The sequence below is a fragment of the Eupeodes corollae genome, chromosome 1 (genome assembly GCF_945859685.1).
Source record: "Eupeodes corollae chromosome 1, idEupCoro1.1, whole genome shotgun sequence".
NCBI classification, from domain to species: Eukaryota; Metazoa; Arthropoda; class Insecta; order Diptera; family Syrphidae; genus Eupeodes; species Eupeodes corollae.
Window position 1 is genome coordinate 85797379 of NC_079147.1, and position 21580 is coordinate 85818958.

At 31.1% G+C, this 21580-nt stretch overlaps 1 protein-coding gene across 2 annotated transcripts in view; it reads left to right on the top strand.

The window, feature by feature from the left end:
- LOC129943132 (uncharacterized) overlaps positions 1-21580 on the top strand; it is a 444917-nt gene that overhangs the window by 246102 nt on the left and 177235 nt on the right. The gene's annotated exons all lie outside the window — the stretch shown is intronic.

The window sequence follows — 21580 nt, forward strand, 5'->3', positions numbered from 1 at the left end:
TAAACAAAAAATTAAAAATGTATTTTCTAAACTTACTGTGTTTCTGGTAATTATTTAAATGTTTTTAATTAGTAATGAAGCATGTCGTAGCAATTAAAATGAAACAAAAATATTGAAGTAGAAATTCGACGTTAGATCAGAAGAAACAAATGGCTCAAATTAAAATGGTTGTTATATTTTTGTTAACAATTCCAAAGCGATCAAGGCAAGAGTGCAAACTGAGTGTTAAATGAGAGAGAATAATTTCGATATTTATTTAATTTACATTTATATTTTTCATATCTATGCTTCAATTCAATTTCCATTTTTCTTACTTATTTACGAATGATTTTAAAAAATTTATAACATAAATGAAATGCCAAAAATGCTTAAAATTTCTAGCAGAACTTCCTTCGATATTGATTTTCGGTTAGTAAACAGTAAAAAAAAGTTCAACTCTTTCTATCCCTTGAACTAGGTTCATTTATGAGTATACAAAGGTCCACTTTTGACAATTGACAATATTGGCTGTAAATGTAAAATCGTGTTTAGGTGGTCCTTTGAAAAAAATGTATTGGAAATAATGGCGTTGGTTACTTCCGTTCAAAAGCCAATCAAACAAGTTGTTTTCGTATCCAAGCGACATAACTGTGAGAAAACCACTTTCGGTTCCCAAAATATACCTGAGATGATACTGGAATACACAAAAACCAAAGGTGGAATCGATATTTTCGATCACATGGTTTCTATTTATTCCTACACATGTCAAACACAACGATAACCGATAGTTGTATTCAACAACTAACTACACGTTAGCACAGCAGCACCAGCGGCTGTCATAGTTTTTTTTTGAAATTTCAACTTACAGAGAAAAAACAAATATTTTTTCGGACACGATAAGCTCATCCGACATTCGGAGGAGCTTATGGTGGTGGAAATGAATGAACGTTCACAGACTGCCACGCAACACAAAATGGGGATTACTTCCTTCGATGGCCTTCACTTTATGGGGAGAATTAAACCGGTGTCTTGCAAACAGTCCCGATTCCGAGAGACTTCCTTGCAAAAGGGGTTGAGAATCAAAAGACACATAAACAAGAACGGCTTTTGACTGTTGCCAAAAATATTAGTGCCATCGCTTCACAATTAACATGTGCATCAAATACCACAAAAGAACTACTATATACATACATAAGTATATCTATAGTTCAAGTTCAATTGATTTTTAAAATAAAAAATAAATTAGGTGGCGCAAGAGTCCGTAGAGAACTAGGGCCTAGTGACTTACAACTCTCAACCATTCCTGTGTGCGAGTAATTGCAGGGAAAGAGGGGACCTACAGTTTATATGCCGAATCCAAACGGCTAAAATGAGAAAGCACTTTTCCATGACAAGAATTACTCTTAGAAAATTTGTTAATTCCCTGCAAGAGGCAATATCCGTGAATAAAACTTTAGGTGGCACAGGCAGGGATCGAACCCAAGACCTCTCGCATGACAGTCCAACACACTTTTTTTTTAATTCATTTTTATTAATTCAATCTTAAAGCTAGACAAACAAAACAAGCCTAATTATCCATAACTTACAACCAACTTAATGTTCCCATACGGACACTCTAAGTTAGACAATAATACTTCATACTAATGCTTTTCAGCCCTAAGATCTATTACAGTCCAACACACTAACCATCATGAAACGGGTACTACTCAATTAATTTTTATTTCTTAATTTATAATTGCAATTTTTTTACAAGTTTAGCTAAAAAAATTCGTATAAGCATGACATTGCCGTCTACATCATTAAACGAACGAGGTTCTAAAATGTAGTTTTAACTTCTGAAAACGAACAAAAACATTCTAATTTTGAAATGGCAGGCTTATGAATTATTTCCCGAAGAAATAAAATAAAAAAGAAATCAGGAGTACATTTGGACCTGATCACGAAAAGGAGGGTTGACATATATAGAACCGTTTTATTTAAATTCGTCATATAGTCAAAGTCAAATTAAAAATGTGGTCATTTCTTGACGTTGCTAGGTCCCTAGTATTGAAATCAAAGTTTTTGGAGAGATTTTTAGGTTCACGTACTTTTGTACGTGCAGGATACCATTTTTCGTAAACATATCTTAAGACCCAGGAAAGAAAGCGACTTGAAATAAATGTTGTATACCAGATAACAACATCGAAAGAAGTTTTAAAAAAATTAATTGGGTGGTTTTTGCTTGCGACACATAATATGTCAAGTTTTGAATTCGTATAAATTTCTAACTTGAGCTTTAATGAAACATAATATTACGATGGTAGAGAAGTCGAAAAAATGGGTCATCTTATTTCATCCGTCTGCCTGTCTGTTATAGCTTCTATAGTTCAAACCATTCGGTCGATTGCCGTCAAATTTGAAAATTAAGGATTAAAACCGATTCGCTTTGGCCATCCCCATAAAAATCAATTGTTCAGAAATCGAAAATTCGAATTTTCTCAAAAACCAATAGATATATATTAATTAAATTAAATTAAGTAATTGATATTTAAAAATGTCAGTGTTTTATTTATGAATTTTATAAAAATATAATTTTTTTTTTCGAAACTCGATTTTTCGAAAACTTGTCATCATTTTTTTATGAAATGGAAATTGAAATTTAACACGTATATTAATAAGCTTTAAATAACTGCATACTTAAAATAACTAACAATTTTCAAGTACAAATTTTGATAATCTTAGGTTTTTTTGAAAACAAACTTATTTGTAGATACATTTTGAAATTTAAAAATACAGGATGTATTTTCAAACAGAGTTTTTGGATAATGAGCAAGCTCATGCGTAAGTTCTTTATATAAAGAAAGATAATGTTTTAAACATCTGATAAAAGTTTTAGACAAATTGAACCGATTTTTTTTTTTAAATTAAAACTTTTAAAAAACTACCTCTTAAAACTGGTATAAATTGATTTTCGGCTGCATAAATAGAAAAAGAGGCTGGGATGCGACCCACACTGATAACTTCCCATCCCGTCTGTCGATTTGTCTTGCTTAAAAGTTTGTCTAGATGTACTCGTATCAATTTTTACCAAATTTGCACAATTTTTACAATTTTTTTTTTTTTTTTTTGTACAATTTTTTGTAGATTATATTTATTATGAAAAAACGGACTGTTGGATTTTTATATAAAAATTACTGAATATGAAAAACAATATTTTCTGTGAAATAAAATAAGTTTGAAGCCAATATTTTTAATTTTTGAAAAGCTATTTAAAACGAAAGCAAATTTTTACCAAGTTTTGGTATTGTTTTTGTTTAGTTTTATTTTTTGTAAAAAAACTGTCAATTCGATTTTTTAAAAATGTTACCAAATGTTGAAAACAATGTTTCTTATAAGATAAAATTAGTTTGAAGCCAATATTTAAAGTTTTTGAAAAGATATTTGAGTCGAAAATCAATTTTTACCATTTTTAGGTTTTAATTTTTTGTAAAAAAAAATGTCAGTTCGATACATCTCAACATTTTTCAAAATGTTGGAAACAATATTTTTTTTAAGATAAAATAAGCTTGAAGCCTAAATTTCAAATTTTTGAAAAGATATTTCAATCGATATTCAATTTTTACGAACTTTGAGTAATGTTTTTTTAGATTTGTATTTTTTATAAAAAAACTGTCAATTCGATTTTTCTCAAAACTTTATCAGATGTCAAAAACATTATTCTTCGTTGCACAAATTTGTTTTGGAGATGAAATCAAATTTAAGTTGTAAAATTTTGGAGATGACAATTTTTTATTCAGTTTTTTTGATTTATAAAAAAAACCGTTAAATGGATTTTTTTTTCAAAAATATACTTCTTTGATATCACGTTACAATATATTATATACAATTTAATTCAAGTCTCTAGCGTTTTTGGTTCGTAAGATATTTAGGGTTAACCAAAATTTTCCCTTTTTTTTTTTTTTTGAAAAAATGCTATGGTAAAGAAACCACCAACGCAATTTTCTTGAGAGGCTTTTCTACATCTTTCTGCCTTATTATCTGTATAACAAAATTATTTGAAAATAATATCTCTTCTGGTTCTTGAGCTATGGACGACGAAAAAAACGTCATGAACGTACGGACGTACGAACGTACGTACACACGCACGCACAGACATCTTTTATTTCGACTCTAGGGACCTTGAAACGTCGAGAAATGTCAAAATTTTCAATTTGACAAATCGGACCCATTACAATAACTTCCTATGGGAAGTTTATTAATTATGTGACCCAACAGTTCGTTGAGAACTAGGGTCTAATGTGTGCGAGTAGTTTTGTCAGGGATGGAGTGGACCTACAGTTTTAATCCGAATACAAACGGCTAATTTCAAAAAGCACTTTTTATGATAAGAATTTCTCATGGAGGATTTGGCAATTCCTCGCAAAAGTAAGTACCCGTGCCAAACAAAAATAAGATGGCACAGGCAGGGATACTCGGCTGAATATCTTGGAAAAAAATTAACTTCAAAATTAATTGATTCTCTACAAAACGTTGTTGTTGACGTAAATTTAATTTTTGGGAAAAATCGATTGATTTACAAAAAACCAAAAACCTGTAACTGGCTCAAAATTGTTTTCATCTTATAGAAAATTTTGATAACAATATTTTTTAAAGTTTTTCCAATCGAGAAAAAACTAAAAACTTGAAACAAAAAATTGTAAAAAGTAAAAAAAATTAAATTTGAATTAAATACTTTTAAATAAAAGATCATTCTGACTTCCATAGTTGCCATAGAAATATTATTATTAATTTTTTGTAATATTTAAAGACAGTGTATCAAAAATACGTATTGTTGGTTGTTTTACATTTTTACTAAATTTTATTCTCTTAATGATAAGATTGACTTGTAAGTCGCATCCCAGGATCTTTTTTAACTTCCTTTCTTATGTATGATGCACATACACTCATATTATTAGTACTATTTTGCTATACCTAGTGAAAAGCTTAAGTTATAGTCAGGGTTGTAATTGTTTTTCAAGATGTTAGAGAGCAGTTTTCTCTTTCAAAAATGATAAAATACATCATAGGAAAGTATGTTGTGTGTTGGTTTGTTGACGTGATTATTTTTGAATGTGTGGTTTTATTTCTTGTACATACCTTTACCTATCTAGCTATTGCCTTTTGGATGAATTAAAAATTCAAAAGGATAATGATTGCACTTTTTTTGTGTTGAAATTACATCGTCATAATGAAGGTGTTAACATAAATTGCATTTTTTTTTCTGGATTCTTCTTCTTGCCATGTTTTTATTTTTGAAAAGAATAATTATTAATTTTTGCATTTTACACTTTGTGAGTAGCTACTTTTGTATAATTAAAATGAAGGCTCTGTTGGTGTTTATCATTACTGTTGTTCATTATTTTTGAAAGTTGTTCGGGAGGTATTACAATTTGTAAGAACATTTGGGCCAAAATGCTCCGCTGATAATGATAACTTTTATGGCCTTTTTCAAAAATGCAAAAATAGAGTTGTAATCTCCTTGAACCAAGATAATCCTTGTGATAATTGGAAGAAAAAGTTGAAGAAAATATCTGAGTCAAAACGATAGTTTGAGACCATGTAATTTGTTATTATTAAAAAGTACAATCTGTATTTTACTGAAACTAATTCGAAAGGCTTAATACGTAAGATTGAAAGGTTCGATAGCTTATTTTTAGATGCAAAATTAAAATTTGTTGCCAAGAAAAAGTTATATTATTTCTTGTTGTTGAAGATTAAAAGTAAATTAAATAGAATGTTTACTGTTTGAAAATATATGTTTTTGATGTATTTTCTTATCTTTCTATTTCCGATTTATCAAATTGAAAATTTTGACATTTCTCGACGTTTCAAGGTCCCTAGAGTCGAAATAAAAGATTTTTAGAAAGACGTCTGTGCGTGAGTGTGTACTTATCTTATCTTTCTATTTCCGATTTGTCAAATTGAAAATTTTGACATTTCTCGACGTTTCAAGGTCCCTAGAGTCGAAATAAAAGATTTTTAGAAAGACGTCTGTGCGTGAGTGTGTATACACTAACGTACGTCCGTACGTCCGTACGTTCGCGACGTTTTTTTCGTCTTCCATAGCTCAAGAACCAGAAGAGATATCGATTTCAAATGAATTTTCTTATACAGATAATAAGGTAGAAAGATCCAGAAAGGGTTTTCAAGAAAATTGCGTTGTTGTTTTTTTAAAAATTTTTTATAATATATTGTAACGTGATATCAAAGAAGTATATTTTTTGAAAAAAAAATCCAACTAACGGTTTTTTTTATAAATCAAAAAAACTGAAAAAAAATTTGTCGTCTACAAAATTTTGCGACTTAAATATGATTTCATTTCGAAAACAATTTTACGCAACGAAGAATAATGTTTTTGACATGTGATAAAATTTTGAGAAAAATCGAATTGACAGTTTTTCTTACAAAAAATAAAAACCTAAAAAAATGTATAAAAGTTGGTAAAAAATTGAATTATAAAATATATTGTTTTCAACATTCGATAAAATTTTAAATTAAATCGAATGGACAGTTTTTTACAAAAAATAAAGCTCTAAAAAAACAATACTAAAACTTGCTAAAAATTTTCTTTGGATTCAAATAGCTTTTCAAAAATTAAAAATATTGGCTTCAAACTTATTTTATTTCACAGAAAATAGTGTTTTCGATATTCAGTAATTTTTATATAAAAATCAGACAGTCCGTTTTTCCATATAAAATAAAATCTAGACAAACTTTTAAGCAAGACAGATCGACAGACGGGATGGAAAGTTATCAGTGTGGGTCGCATCCCAGCCTCTTTTTTTTTTGTTTCGGTATTAAACAGAAAATTGCCGTTTGAATTCCAATGTGACAATACAATCAAACTAACTTGACCAAAGTGATATTCATAAACGATTTTGCATTAGTTGATATTTTGTATTACTTATTAAAACAAATTAATACAAAAATTACGTATGCTGACAACAACGGGTGTTTTCTTAAAAAACCAAAACTTTAATTTGCAGCTGTCAGGAGGATATTTATAAGTTTGGTTTGGGATTTTAACGTTAATACACGCCTCAATAGCATTTCCAAAATGCGAAACGATTCACCACTTGCAAGACAACATTAACTACGTTATTGCTGAGATATCGCCCAGATATTTAAATAAGTAATTGAAGATTGAGCCTCTAGAAAAGATTATGTTTCATCGAACCATGGCGGTAATGTTTTAAAAACAATATTTGAATTGTTTAAAGTAAATTTCATGTCAATCAAAAAAAAATCATGGTTACATTTCATTTTATACTTGAACAACGCGTAAACGAATGACAGCTACAAAGTAGACGCACATTTGAGTCCTGCAATCTTGTTTAAATTCTCGAGTGTATTTATGGATCAAGAATTATAAAAGACCTATACCTAGAAGTTGTTAACATACTCCTTGAAAGTCTTGAATTTTTGTGCATTGAGAAGTGTTATTGATTTAAATACAAAATCAAATCAAAAAATTAAATTCAGTGTTCCGATTCCAATAACTCTTAAATAATAATGTCACAGTCGACAACACGTCTCGGGAGTAAATACAAAACACCAACACTAAAACAACAGACTCTCCCGCTAGATCCGTTCCGACCCCTCCTAAACAAATCGACACAGATCTTAGTGAAAAAATAACCGACCAACGGTTTAAAGAACATTTCGACTAAATTAATTGTAGTCAAAACAAATTACCCTCTGCGAAAAAAGAAATTCTGATAAAATTAGTAATCAAATTAAAGAATTGCAAAATTCTATTGAAAAGACTTTAGTCAAAGTAAATCACTCCTTTTCAACGCTAAATCTAATATCGAAAATCTTGAATCAGAGATATCGCAACCACCGTCACGCAAGTTGAATTAAATGCAATAAAAATACTTCATAATGCACAGGAAAATCGTACTGTGGCATGCGACTCATTTATATTCGGGTTACCATTTTTACCCGACGAAAATCTAAAGACCACTTTTAATCTTCTGTGTAATGCACTACAAATCAAACCACCTACAATAAAAACACATCTATCGAATGCGAACCCGCACAAAGTCAAAAGATACACCGGTCCTCGTCAATTCGTTTTAAGGTCAATTGCGGATTTTCGTAAACAAAAACAAAGGCAACTTTAAACTCTTTTCACATCCGATAATCATTAACTAAGAACAACTTTACCATCCTTCAACATGCCTTGGCTTTAAAAAAAAAAAAAAAAAAACGGTTATCTTCTGTGTATGTAAAACGTCACTTCAATGGAACAGCTGAACCAATCGAATGCATCGAGAACTTGCACAATGTATCTAGGCTCTTTGAAATATATGTGCCCTTAAAACCAAAAACCTAAATGTTGTATTCCGAAAAACAAACCTTGGTTCACCAATGAGATTCTATCATTAATGCGACAACGCGATATCGCCTATAAACGCTGGAAAAATTTTCGCCTTGACAGTTTTCATCAACAATTTTGTGCTTTTCGAAATAGAACTGTATTAGCTATTCGCAATGCAAAGGTTGTCTTATATTCCAGCCGTTTTATTGTTACACTAAGTTGTAAACAAATATTGAAAAATCTTAAGAGGATAGGTGTAATCAAATCTCGCAGTGGCACTGTAGATATTAACGTCAATGAACTGAATCAAAATTTCGTATTTTCGAGTAGTTTTGTTACCAATAATATAACTCAAGGTCCCGTTGTATCTAATGTTTTCAATAGTATTTCCCCAACTTATAATTTATTTTTGTTTTCTATTATATCTCCTGAGGATGTGGTTGAAGGTGTCCTGTCTATTAAATCAAACGCTATTGGGTTGGATGAAATGCATTCAACGTTCTTGAAACTTCTTTTGCCAGTTCTTTTGCCGTATATTACCCACTTATTCAATTCAATCATATCAACCAATGAACTTCCTACGCAATGGAAAAAGACGAAACCTCAAGAGGAGACCAGTTTAGACCAATCTCAATACTACCTTTTCTCTCGAAGGTGTTCAAAAAAGTTATTCAAAATCAAATTAGTACGTTTCTTGATCACGAAAAAATATATCAACATCAAAACAATCCGGATTCCGTAAGAAAAATGGCTGCTTTACTGCCTTAATAAGTGTTTCAGAGAACATAAGAAAATCTATCGATTAGGATTATGTTACTTTTTTGATACTTTTAGACTTTTCGAGAGCCAAAAGCTCTCCCTATTTTATAACTTCTCTTCTGATGCAATCAAGTTGATTTTTTCTTATTTAACTAGAAGAACACAAGCAGTTGAACTTAAAAAAGTCCTCTCCAATTTTCTATTAAACAAAAGGGGGTGTCCCCCAAGGGTTCATACTTGGGCCTCTGTTGTTCACCCTCTACATTAATGAGCTTCTATTTACTATTAAGCATTGCTCCATTTGGCTAAACGCTGATGATGCTCAGTTATATCTTAGTTGTCCTTTGATTGAGCACTTTGCTACCTGTATAAATGAAAATTTGTTAGAAATTCAAAGTTGCTCACACCAAAATAGCTTAGTGCTCAATCCTAAAAATCTTAATGCTTGTTAATGTGTTGTGTAATAAAGACGTATCTTACTTCCCATAAGTTTTGTTAAATGGCTCCCCCATCAAATATGTGGATTCAGCGAAAAATTTAGGAGTTGTATTCAACCAAACGCTGACTTGGAAAAACCACGTTTTATATATTCTTGATAAAACAAACGGTGTCCTTTATTAATTAGTACTATTTAAACAAAAACTTGAACTTCATTTTAAGAATATATAAAAATAGTCAATATTAAATATTTGGTATCTTTAAAAATAATTTGAAAACTTGCCATTTTGTAAACATTTACGTAGCTTTTGTATGATTTATAATGCTTCACTAAAAATAAAATATTATTTCTTACTGTGTAAGCAACTCATAAATTAATAAAATAAAAAATTAAATACAAAAAAGAGACGAATGTGCCTTCTGCTACATTTATTTAAGACACATGTTAATCTTTTTTATAAAAAAAAAAAACTAATTCAATTTGGAATTTTTAAGTGATAAAGAAAAAGATAAAACTATTTTTTAGTCATAATGATTTAAATAGAATAATATCCATCAATTTGAAAAAAATATTTTTAAAATATTACAATATAGTTTGAAAATTTGTATCTGTTGACAAAATAATGTTATAAGCATAAGTTTGAAATTAAAAATGTATGTGGTAGCTTGGCAGGAAGATTAACATTTTCTTCATTTTGAAAAATCATCTTTTATTTGTTGTCAATCCAAATATATATATATAATATCCTTTTGATAAACATACATATATGCATTAAAAAAATCAAAATTCTCTGAAAGTTCACAAAAAGTATGACCAAATTGTAGGTACACATTTTAATTTCATATCATTATCCCTTAAAACCCTTTTAACCTCACAAATATCTACAATATTAAAATAAAAAGTTCAATGCAATGTATTTAAGTAAGAAAAAATAAATAAATAACTTCACAATCGTAATATTAAAATTGCTTTTCGATGGCTTTTGTCATTGACTTAATACTATAAAATATTATACATTTTGATTCATTAAATGAAAACAAAGAATGTCTCCAAACCAATTAATTAAAATACCAGGGCCGCCTTCATATTTGTAAAAAAAACATGAGAAATTCATCCTCTTCATCGGTTCCTACGCTCGTTGTCAATGACACTCCTTTTGTTAGCTCTTTAGAGAAAGCTAACCTCTTTGCTAGGCAGTTCGCCACAAATTCTACGCTGCCAGTGAGTGTTATGACTCTACCTGTACTTGACCGAGTAAGTGATTCTATGAGACCAATCTTTTTTCGAACTCGTACTGTGGCAGGAGTCCTTAGAGATCTAAACACACATACTCGTAAATCCGCTGGTCCGGATGGTATCCCCGCTATTGCTCTGAAGAGGTGTTCTTCAACGCTGGCAAGACCACTGCATAAGCTTTTTCATCCGTCCTACTCCTCAGGTCTCGTTCCGAGAGGATGTAAAACTGCATTTGTCCAGCCCATACCCAAAAAAGGCGAATCTTCTCTACCCTCTAATTACCGACCGATTGCACTTACGTCCCTTCTTTCCAAGGTCATGGAAACGCTAATTAATTATCAGCTCAAGAAATATCTTCAAGAACGGAAGCTTCTTAATGACCGTCAGTACGGCTTTCGAAGCAATAGGTCCACCGGTGATCTCATGGTTAAACTCACCGAATAGTTGAGCAAATCTTTACATCGCTTTGGAGAAAGTAAGACTATTGCACTTGATATTTCTCTTATCGAAAATGCGTGCTTTCGGTTTTCATGAATCCCTCCTTAATTGGATTAGTAATTACCTTTCGAATCGTTCAAAACAAATTGTATTAGATGAATTCATATCTGAAACCATAAAATAAATGCTGGTGTTCCCCAGGGCTCTGATCTATCTCCAATACTCTTTCTCATTTTTATTAATGATCTCCTGTCTGCAACGTCTAATCCAATACATTGTTTCGCTGACGATAGTTCTCCTAGCTTTTCATATAAGTTTTCAGACTCACATGCTTCTTCTTCGGATGTGGAACTGCAACGACAAAATATGATAAGATCATTAAATTCCGACCTAAATAGCATTGTTCAATGGGGATTAAAAAAAAACGCGTGGAATTTAAAGCTTCGAAAACGCAATGCTGTCTTGTATAGTTAAAGCGAGATACAACCCCAAAGCTATTATCCATGGATGGCACTTGCATCAATAAGACTGAACACCTCGATGTTCTCGGTATGTGTGTCACCAACTACCTTTTGTGGAAAGATCACATACGCGATGTTGCTAAGCTGTTTGGGTTTCCTTAGACGATGCAAGAAATATTTCACCACTTCTGATCTGGCTATTTGCTACAAGCCTTACATACGTCCAAAGCCCATCTCTGGGCTGGTGCTCCTGCAACTTACTTAAGACTTTTAAATAGTTTTGAACGTAGAGCATTTAAATTGATAGATGATAATATCATCATAAGTTCATTTACTTCGCTTGAACATCGCCGTAAGGTCTCTTGTCTGACCCTTTTCTACCATTATTTTAACGGGTTATGCTCTAGTGAAAAATCCAGTTGCATTCCTCCCCTTAAACAGTTCAACCGTAATACTCGCGCTTCTAGGAATGCTCATCAGTATGCCCTCGATCCTAATTTCAGCCGAACTGTCAAATACAGAGATTCGTTCTTTAGCCGTACTATGCGAATGTGAAATGCCTTACTACTCTCTTTCTCTCCTAGTCATTGCAATATTTAGGAATTCAAAACCAATGTGCACCGACATCTCTTTTTAAACCCTCTCTCCTCTTTCTAGTGCTCACACTGTGCCACTGCATGATAAGGGTAGTAATATCCCCTTGAGTGTGTGGTTATTATAAAAAAAAAATTCTTATCAATATTTGAATTCTTATTTAAAAAAGAATTAAATTAATTGCCTTTTAAAATTATTATTGTTTTCCAATGAGCCAAATTTGCATTTAGGTAACTCCTTAAATTATTATGGTTTTTTTAAAGGAGTTTTTGGTATAAATGCCAAGAAATTTAGAATCAAAAATTTGGTACAAAATCTCAGGCTCAAACATTTGAACGGATGCAGAACTTGCTGCAGCTTAAAAAATCTTCTAGCCGCCCCTGGAATTCCTTATTTTGCTGCATTATAAATGTTAAAACTTTTATTTCAATACATATTTTTTGTATATTCTGTTTGAGATTGATATATAATTCATTCTTATGCATAACAATTTTTCGTTTTTGGTTTTAACAAAAGTAGTCCAACATCATGTTAATGTATGTTTGATGGTTCTTTGTCCACAGTTAAGCAGATGATTATATATTTTTCCTTTTTATAATATTTAAAATTCTCGGTTAAAAAATATTTTCCATCCGCTTATTATTTTAAAATTATCATCAAAAAAAGTCACAACCAACGAAGACAAACATAATGATATATATGTGACATACTCTGATATCGAACCCGCCTCCATCCATCCTTTTACAAGTTATTATAAAAGGATTTAAAATAAAATTCATATGCCATGTGTATGTGTGTGTGTGTGTGACAGTACTTTTCCTATGGTTATTCCCGGGACTTGAAAAACAGAAATTTTATGTTAAGAACCTATCTCTGTTTAAAGCAAAAGTCTGATAAAAAAGGATCTACTTTAAGTAGGTATGTACGAGTAGACCTTCATAAAAGCTTCAAAAATTTTAAATTTTCTATCGTAATCTGATATGAGCACCTGAGACGTCCTCTAAAGATGAAAGGACTCAAGAAAATAAATATATGTACATTATTCTACATACAATAGGAATATGTGAGATATTAAAGTTATGACAAGTTTTGAGTTTAAAATCCTATCCGTACTTCCGTACCTTCATAATATTGCTACAGACAGATGCTTAAGCTGACAGACCAAATGTTTGAGGTTACATTAGTGACATGTGGTTGAATTCAATAATATATCGATTGGAACAATCTCTTTACACAAACACACACAAAAAATAGTGAATATATAACAACCATTTAATCCAATCTGTGAACCTTGTTTATAGGTAGAATAAAGTGCAGGGTAAAAAGACTATAGAGAGATTTAGAACATTTATTTATTATCATTTTCATAGTGCGGGTAGTTTTTACTTACCAATAAATGGATTGAATTTATTTTATTTTCATTAGAATTTTTTTTGAAAAGCTTTTGTGGTCATTTTAATTGGTGGGATTAGATTTTGAGTGAAATAATAATTTTTTCAAGCGGATTGTTTATAATTTGAATAAATATCTTTATTTATTTAAATCATTAGATGTCGGCCCAAGTGTCCCTGCTGATCTTTGTTATGAATAAATATGATTTTTTTTTAAGAGCTTGAGTATTGTGTGATATAAGGCAGACATTTTATTAGAACTCAGGTAATTAATTTCATGTCATTTATTTTGAATTTAAGATTTCTGGCATATTTCCGCCGTTAGCGGATGTGAGTTACAAAGTCGATATTCCATTTGATAAGTCCAATTTCCTACTTCTTTTTCCGAGTAATTTGATCGTATGGTGTCAAAAGTGGCTAAAATATTGCTGGTTTATTGGAAGAAGCCAATGACTTAACATAGTCCTTAAAAAAGCATTAAGTCTAACAAAACAACGCATGAAACAGACATTTTAAAAGTATGTATGGCCTTTGTAAATGAAAACAAACATACTTTAAAATTGTCTCTTTCATGCGTTGTTTGTGGGACCTTTGTATATGTTTCATTTATTTTCATATGCAAAGTTTTTTACTAACTTGATATTTTTTTGGACCTTAATTGGTAGTTTTGCCTTCTTAATAAACCAATTTCGCGGTTCTTCACTAAATATAAACCTTTGGTCGAAGCACTCTATGAACTTCTTGATCAGATTTTTGTTTCAAAGTAAACTTTCACAATTTGGAAGCGTTGTTCTGGGGCTTACCGATTCATGATGAGTCTTTAAACTTTACTGAACAAAAATCTGAACACAGGTATATAATCCTAACTGTCAAACATAGACAAAGAACCATCGCAACTTATTAAAATGTTGATGTTGTTTTTAAAACATTCTTATCATTTCTTTTTAAGTGTTTGATACTAGATGTAATGATGTGCATTTTTGGCTAAGTAAAACAGTGCCATCTATTGAATTACTTTGTAAAATCAATACCAATTCAAAGGTATTCATATTTCAAAACACTAAGAAAAATAAAAATTCGCAGGTTTTTGATATCTAATAATTTTGTTCGAAAAAACCATTCGTAAGATCTTTTAAGAAAAATAAAAACTATAAAATATTAATTATTTGTTAAGAAAAATAAACACAAACAAAGAAACAGTTGGAGTTTTAATTCATTCCTTGTATATTTATTATTTTTTTTTTTAAATGACAAATTCGCTTATTACGCTTATTACTAAAAACTATAACATATAAGTTTTGAAAGGCATAAATGAGAAATTATCGAGTAATAAACTTTCTAAGGTGAATTTCTGAAGCAGTTTTAAAAATAATTGTATGAGGGGGAAAACTTCGTGTAAAGTAACTTAACTTCCATTAAAATTAAAAAAAAAGAGGCGGGGATGCAACCCACACTGATAACTTTCCATTCATGTGTTGATATTGAAAGTATGAAAGCAATCATTTTTGCGTAAGATAAATAAGTTTGAAGTCAATTTTATTCTTTGTTCTCAAAATACTTGAGTCGAAAACCATTTTTTATCAGTTTTTAGAGGATTTCGTATTATGAACAAAAAAATTGTCAATTTGATATTTCTTAAAGAAATAACTCAAAGTTAACAACAATATTTTGCAAATCCTTGAATTTAACATGTGAGCAATAAGCGAGCTCATGTCTAGAACATTATTAGAAACTCTATCAATTATCTTTGAGATATCAATTGCAATAATCTTACTTTCTCCAAAACTATTAAAATATTTGCTACGAAACCCATACTGCTGGTCATTAAGAAGCTTCCGTTTTTCAAGGTATTTCTTAAACTGAACATTGATCAAGATTTCCATGACCTATGAAATAAGGAACGTAAGTGCAATTGGGATTAGTTATAGGGGAGCTGTTTTCCGTTCACTCGGAAAGAGACCTGTAGAATAGGACAGATGTAAGAGCATACGCAGTGGTTTTGGCAGCGTTGAAGAACACCTCTTCAGAACCATAGCAGGGATACTATTCGTGCCAGCAGATTTGTGACTGTCAAAATCTTTAAGTACTCTAGTAACTTATCGAGTGCGAAAGGAAGGGTTTTAATACTACAACTATAACTTGATTTGTTGCCACGACTTTAGGAACAACCCGCTCTTGTTTCTCATAAAAGAAAGAAGCTTGGATGCGACGCACACTGATAACTTCCCATCCCGTCTGTCGATTTTTTATGCTTAAAAGTTTGAAGGTTTTCGTGTTCGGTTAAAAAAGTTATCAATTGATTTATTCTTAAAATAAATAAAATTAACAACAATATTTTTTCATATAAAGAAATGGTTTAGTCTGAAAATCAGGTTTTGTTAAATAGATTTTTAGCCGAAAACAATTTTTTACAAATTGGATGAATGATATTAATTTGAGAGATATCCAGAACCTCAATTTTTACCAAATTTGCGTACTATTTCTTTTAGATTTTATTTTTTATGAAAAAACGGACTGTTGGATTTTTATAAAAAAAATACTGAATATCGAAAACAATTTTTTCTGTGAAATAAAAATAGTTTGAAGACATTATTTTTAATTTTTGAAAAGCTATTTGAGTCGGAAGTAAATTTTTACCAAGTTTTAATATTGTTTTATTGTTAAATCTTTGTTTTTTTTTTTTTGTAAGAAAACTGTCAATTAGATTTTTCTCAAAATTTAACTGAATGATGACAACAATATATTTAAAAAGATAAAAGTATTTTTAAGCCCATATCTCAAAGATTTGAAAATATAGTTGAGTCGAAAATCAATTTTAACCAACTTTTGTTAAATTTTCTTTTAAGCTTTTATTTTTCGCAAAAAAAATGTCAGTTCGATTTTTCTCCACATTTTACTGAATGTTGAAAACAATATTTTGTAAAAGAAATAGGTAGTTTAAAGCCAATATGTCAGAGTTGAGTAATGTTTTTTTGAGGTTTTTATTTTTTTATAAATAAAACTGTCAATTTGATTTTTCTCAAAATTTTACTAGGTGTTAAAAACGTCAGTTTTTGTTTCACAAAATTGTTTTCGAGATAAGATCATTTTCTATTCGTAAAATTTTCTAGGTGACAAATTTTTTTTAAAAGTTTTTTTTATTTATGAAAAAACCGTTAATTGGAATTTTTTCAAAAAATAAACTTGTTTGGTATCACGTACGGTATACTATATAAAATTTAATTCAAGTCTCTAGCGACTTATTGTCTGTATTAAAAAATTAATTTGAAGTCGATATCTCTTCTGGTTCTTGAGCTATAGACAAGGAGAAAAAACGTCGCGAACGTACGGACATACGGACATACGGACGTACGGACGTACGAACACACGCACGAACAGACATCTTTTTAAATATCTTTTATTTCTTCTGCAGGGACTTCTAAACGTTGAGAAATGTCAAAATTTTCTCGAGACAAGCGAGTCAAAAAACACTTTTTCCAGTTTTAGATGGATTTTTATTATATACAAAAAAAAATCCAGACAATTGGATTTTTCAAAATGTTTGACGAGACGTACCAAACGTTATTATTTCTAGCATACAATCAATTTGGAGGTAATATCATTAATAATAATAGATTTGACAAATATTATTGCTTGGTTTTGCAAAAAAATCTGTTGGTTGAACTTTTTTTCAAATTCATAGCAATTTGATTTCACGTCACAATACATACATAATTTATAATTTATTTGAAGTCTGAAGACTTATTCCGAAAGTCTTTCTTATATTTTGATCTTATTATCTTTAGAACAATACAGTAATTTGGGATCAATATCAGTACCGATTTTTACGATATGACCGACTTAAAAAAAGGTATTCCGAACATGTCGAAGTAAGAAAGTACTTACACATTTACTTTTTAATTCGACCGAATAACAATAACTTCCATTCTTAAAATAATAATTATTGTATTGTGGGAACAAAAGTTATGTATTTTGAATCTTATAATTTCTCAGAGATGTCTATAGCTTTCATTTAAAAAAAAAGCTTGAGGTCCTTACGAAGAAGGTCAAGATAAATGCAAACGAAGTTTTAATTGTGTACCCAATCTTTTGGCATTTTCATCGTGTACATTATTATATATTATTATAATAATATTAATATATATTATTATATATTATTAATTTTTTTTGAAGTTTTCAATTCAATTAAATTCAAGAATTACCAAGAACTTTCCTATCTTTAAATATTTCAACACTATTTTCCACAAAAAAATGCATATTACAAGTATAATAATATTCATAATTGAACTTTTCTTGCATAAATGTTCATCATTATAATTCACATAATTTGAGTGCCAATTTATTTAACTTTTTTACCAACTTCAGCCAAATTTCTAAAAATATAAAATATCGATTCTTATTTAAAAATTTACATACGAATAAATGTTTAAAATGCTACCAAAAGTTATGTGGGAATAAGAACAAGTAGGTGTTTTGCCAAAAATGCCCTTCATATTGTTGGTTTTAAAAATAAAGCTGAATTTTGACTTTTCCAAGGATATTTTTCATGAGAGGAAGAATCAAATAATATAATACAAAAATCAATATGAAATGAAGAAAAAAATAGAATAAAATTATATTATGAAGCTGAAATATCACCTCCATCAACAACAAAAAAGTATAAGATAAAGTTCAAATGCCATTCCATGTAAACATGACCTTGAAAATGTTTGTGTGGGCGGATTCTGTTGGATAATTTAGTTTTTGCGGGAATTTAATTTGCTTATTGTCTGTCGGATGGAAATTGTAATGTACATTGTACTTTTTTGTATAGATATTGTTAAGGTTGTAGCTTGGTCTACTTTTTTTTATATAACAATTTCCTTGTTTTTAAATGTTTATTATAAGTGAAGTCAGTACAACCATAGGATCAAACTTTCTTTAAAGTCAAAGCTTAAAACAATAAGGTATTGTGATGCTACACACATTTATAATTTAATTTTTGGAGGCCTTAAAAACACCAATTTTTTCCAAAAGGCAAATTTTGATTTAATGAACTTTAAAAAGCTGAAGTTGCACCTATTTTTTTCTAATATACAGAACTTAAAATTTATTTATTTGGTATTTTTGTATATTTTTTTTTTAATTTATTTATTTCAAGTTAAAAAGACTTAATTTATAGATTGTCTTTTATAATATATAAAATGTTGTTGTTATTATTAAATGTTAATAAATATATTAATTTAATTATAATTAAATAATGTTTATAATGCATTTTTAAATTGATTTCTTGTAGGAATATTATCTAGTTCTTTGTAGTACATACATATTAAAAACTCTATAACAAGTTAAAATAGATTTATTACGAATATTCAAACATGAAATTTCTCGTTCTTAAAGATCAAGTATCGATACAAGACTTCTGACTTCGTCTCAACATGCCTACTGTAAAGGTTAATCGGTGGAAGTGCGTACCGTCGAATATTCCATCCACCATAAAGAGTTCACTATGGTTGCTTTCTTTGACATCGAAGGTGCCTTTAACAACGTGGACACAGCTGCAATCACATCTACACTAACATCTCTAAATGTAGAGAGTTCGCTCCGGGAGTTAATTCATTTAATGCTTATTAGCAGTATAATTAACTCAAAACTGGGCAACTCTTCTAGTAGACGATTCGTTAGTAGAGGGACACCGCAAGGTGGTGTTCTATCCACTCTCCTCTGGAACCTGGTGGTGAATAAAATACTAACTGGTGTGGATGTGGAGGACTTCAGAGTGATTGCTTATGCGGACGACGTTGCTGAAGCAGTTCCAGGAAAGCATGTTATCACCTTAAAAGATCTCTTACAAAATGACTTGGACAGACTGATACTTTGGGCTTGGTGTTAACCCACACAAAAGCTATCTGGTCTTATTTTCGAGGAGATACAAAATTCCATTTGTCAACCCTCACTATATTAAAGGAATCCAATTAAAATTCTCAGACGAGGCTAAATGCCTGGGTCTTGTCTTAGATAAAAAAACTAAATTGAAAACGCAACGTACAGGAAAGAGTCAAAAAAGCTACTGTAGCTCTCTTTTCTTGCAAAAAAGATATTGGTTATAAATGAGGTTTATAACCCAGAATCACGCGTTGGCAATACACATCGGTAATCAGACGGATTTTAATGTAGGTACGGTGTGGCGGGATAAGCTAAATAAAGTCCAACGTTCAGCTTGCATATGTATAACCGGATCGCTTCGCACGACCCCGTCTGCGGCGCTGGACACCTTGCTCTACCTAACACCTCTTGACATATTAAGCAAACAAATAGCTGCAAGCTCTGCTATTCGCCTCAAAGCTTCGTCGCAGTGTACTTTGAACGACTGAAATTAAGTCTCTCATTCTGCCTTCCCAATAATTGTAGCGTATTCCAGGCGGAACTTTTAGCGATAAAAGAAGTCTTGTCCTGGTTTAAGGAAAACGTGATATCAACATCTGATATCTGTATTTTCTCTGATACCCAGGCCGTTTTCAAATCTCTGGATTCTGTCCATAACTGTCGATCATCTCTAATGGAGATGGCGCAACAGTTTAATATTAACCTTTGCTCGGTGCCGGGCCATAGAGACATTCCAGGTAACTGTAAGCTAGATGAACTCGGCAGGAACGGTACAGTACAGCCCATCCTACCACTTTTGGAAAGTACTAGCATACCAATCGCTACTTGTAAACTGCTGCTAATGCAAGACGCTGTGAGGAGGGCAGGCACCAGGTGGAACAACATCACCACGTGTCAAGTCACAAAAAACATCTGGCCAACACTGGATTTAAAACGTTCAAGTTGCTTGCTCTCTCTAAGCAGATCGCATATAGCTCGATAATAGGTGTCCAAACCGGACACTTTCTAATAGGAAAGCACGCCACGAGACTAGGCGTATTCTCAAATGACTTTTGCAGAAGCTGTATGGACGATTAAGAGAAAGAAACGGTTCTTCATCTTCTTTGCACATGCCCTGCTCTGGTTAGAAAACGCAAGAATTACCTTGTTTAACGATCTAAAAGATCTAAGTCCTATCGGTATAATCAGCCTCTCACGTTTCGTAAGGGACACAATCTGGTTCCATTGAGCTTAGGAGGAAGCCTCAAGATTCATGTGGGCCAATAAACTGGCCTAAGTGTGTCCGTTTCCATCTTGGACAGCCACTATAACCTAACCTAAAGATTGACTAGGTGCATAAATACAGTGTCCGGCAAAAAGATCTCCCATACTTTAAAAGGCTATGATAAAAAAATAAACAATTTAACAGACAAATTTTATTGAATTTTTTAAATTAAATACTATGCCATTTTACATTAAATAAAATAGTACTTAGTTAAAACATTGTATTCGTTAAATATTGTCCTCTATTATTAATACATTAACGAAGCCTTTTCATTGCTCGTCAAGTCATTTGTGCTGTAATTGCTGCGAATTCCTGAGTGTTTACCTTCTTAAGTGCTTTCAAAGATGTTGGGCGATGAGTGTAGACTTGGGCCTTTAAATGTCCCCACAAAAAAAATCACCAGGTGATAAATCGGGGTACCTTGATGCCCAGGTTATGTCTCCTCGTAAATAAAGAAGATAATCTGGTATGTTTTGAAAAATGTCTGCACAAACTGCTCTGCGAGTTTCAAAATCTCTCTCACTTAATTCATGTGCGTTCATCATTTTGTAGCGATGCATATGAAGATGTGTTGGCAAAATTCGTCTTACACTCCTATCAGGCAATCCAAGGGCTGCTGCATGTTTGAGTGCTTAACGCGTCGGAGATTGCTAACGGCGTTGTTGCAGTCAGCCAGACGATTTTCTCTTTAGCGCAGAACCCGTTGTTCTAAAGTTTGATAACCAAACAGGATCATTTCGTCCAAGTTGAAATCTAATGCCAAATGCTCGTTGAGTTTTAATCACAGAACCACCGTTACGGATATATTCCTCT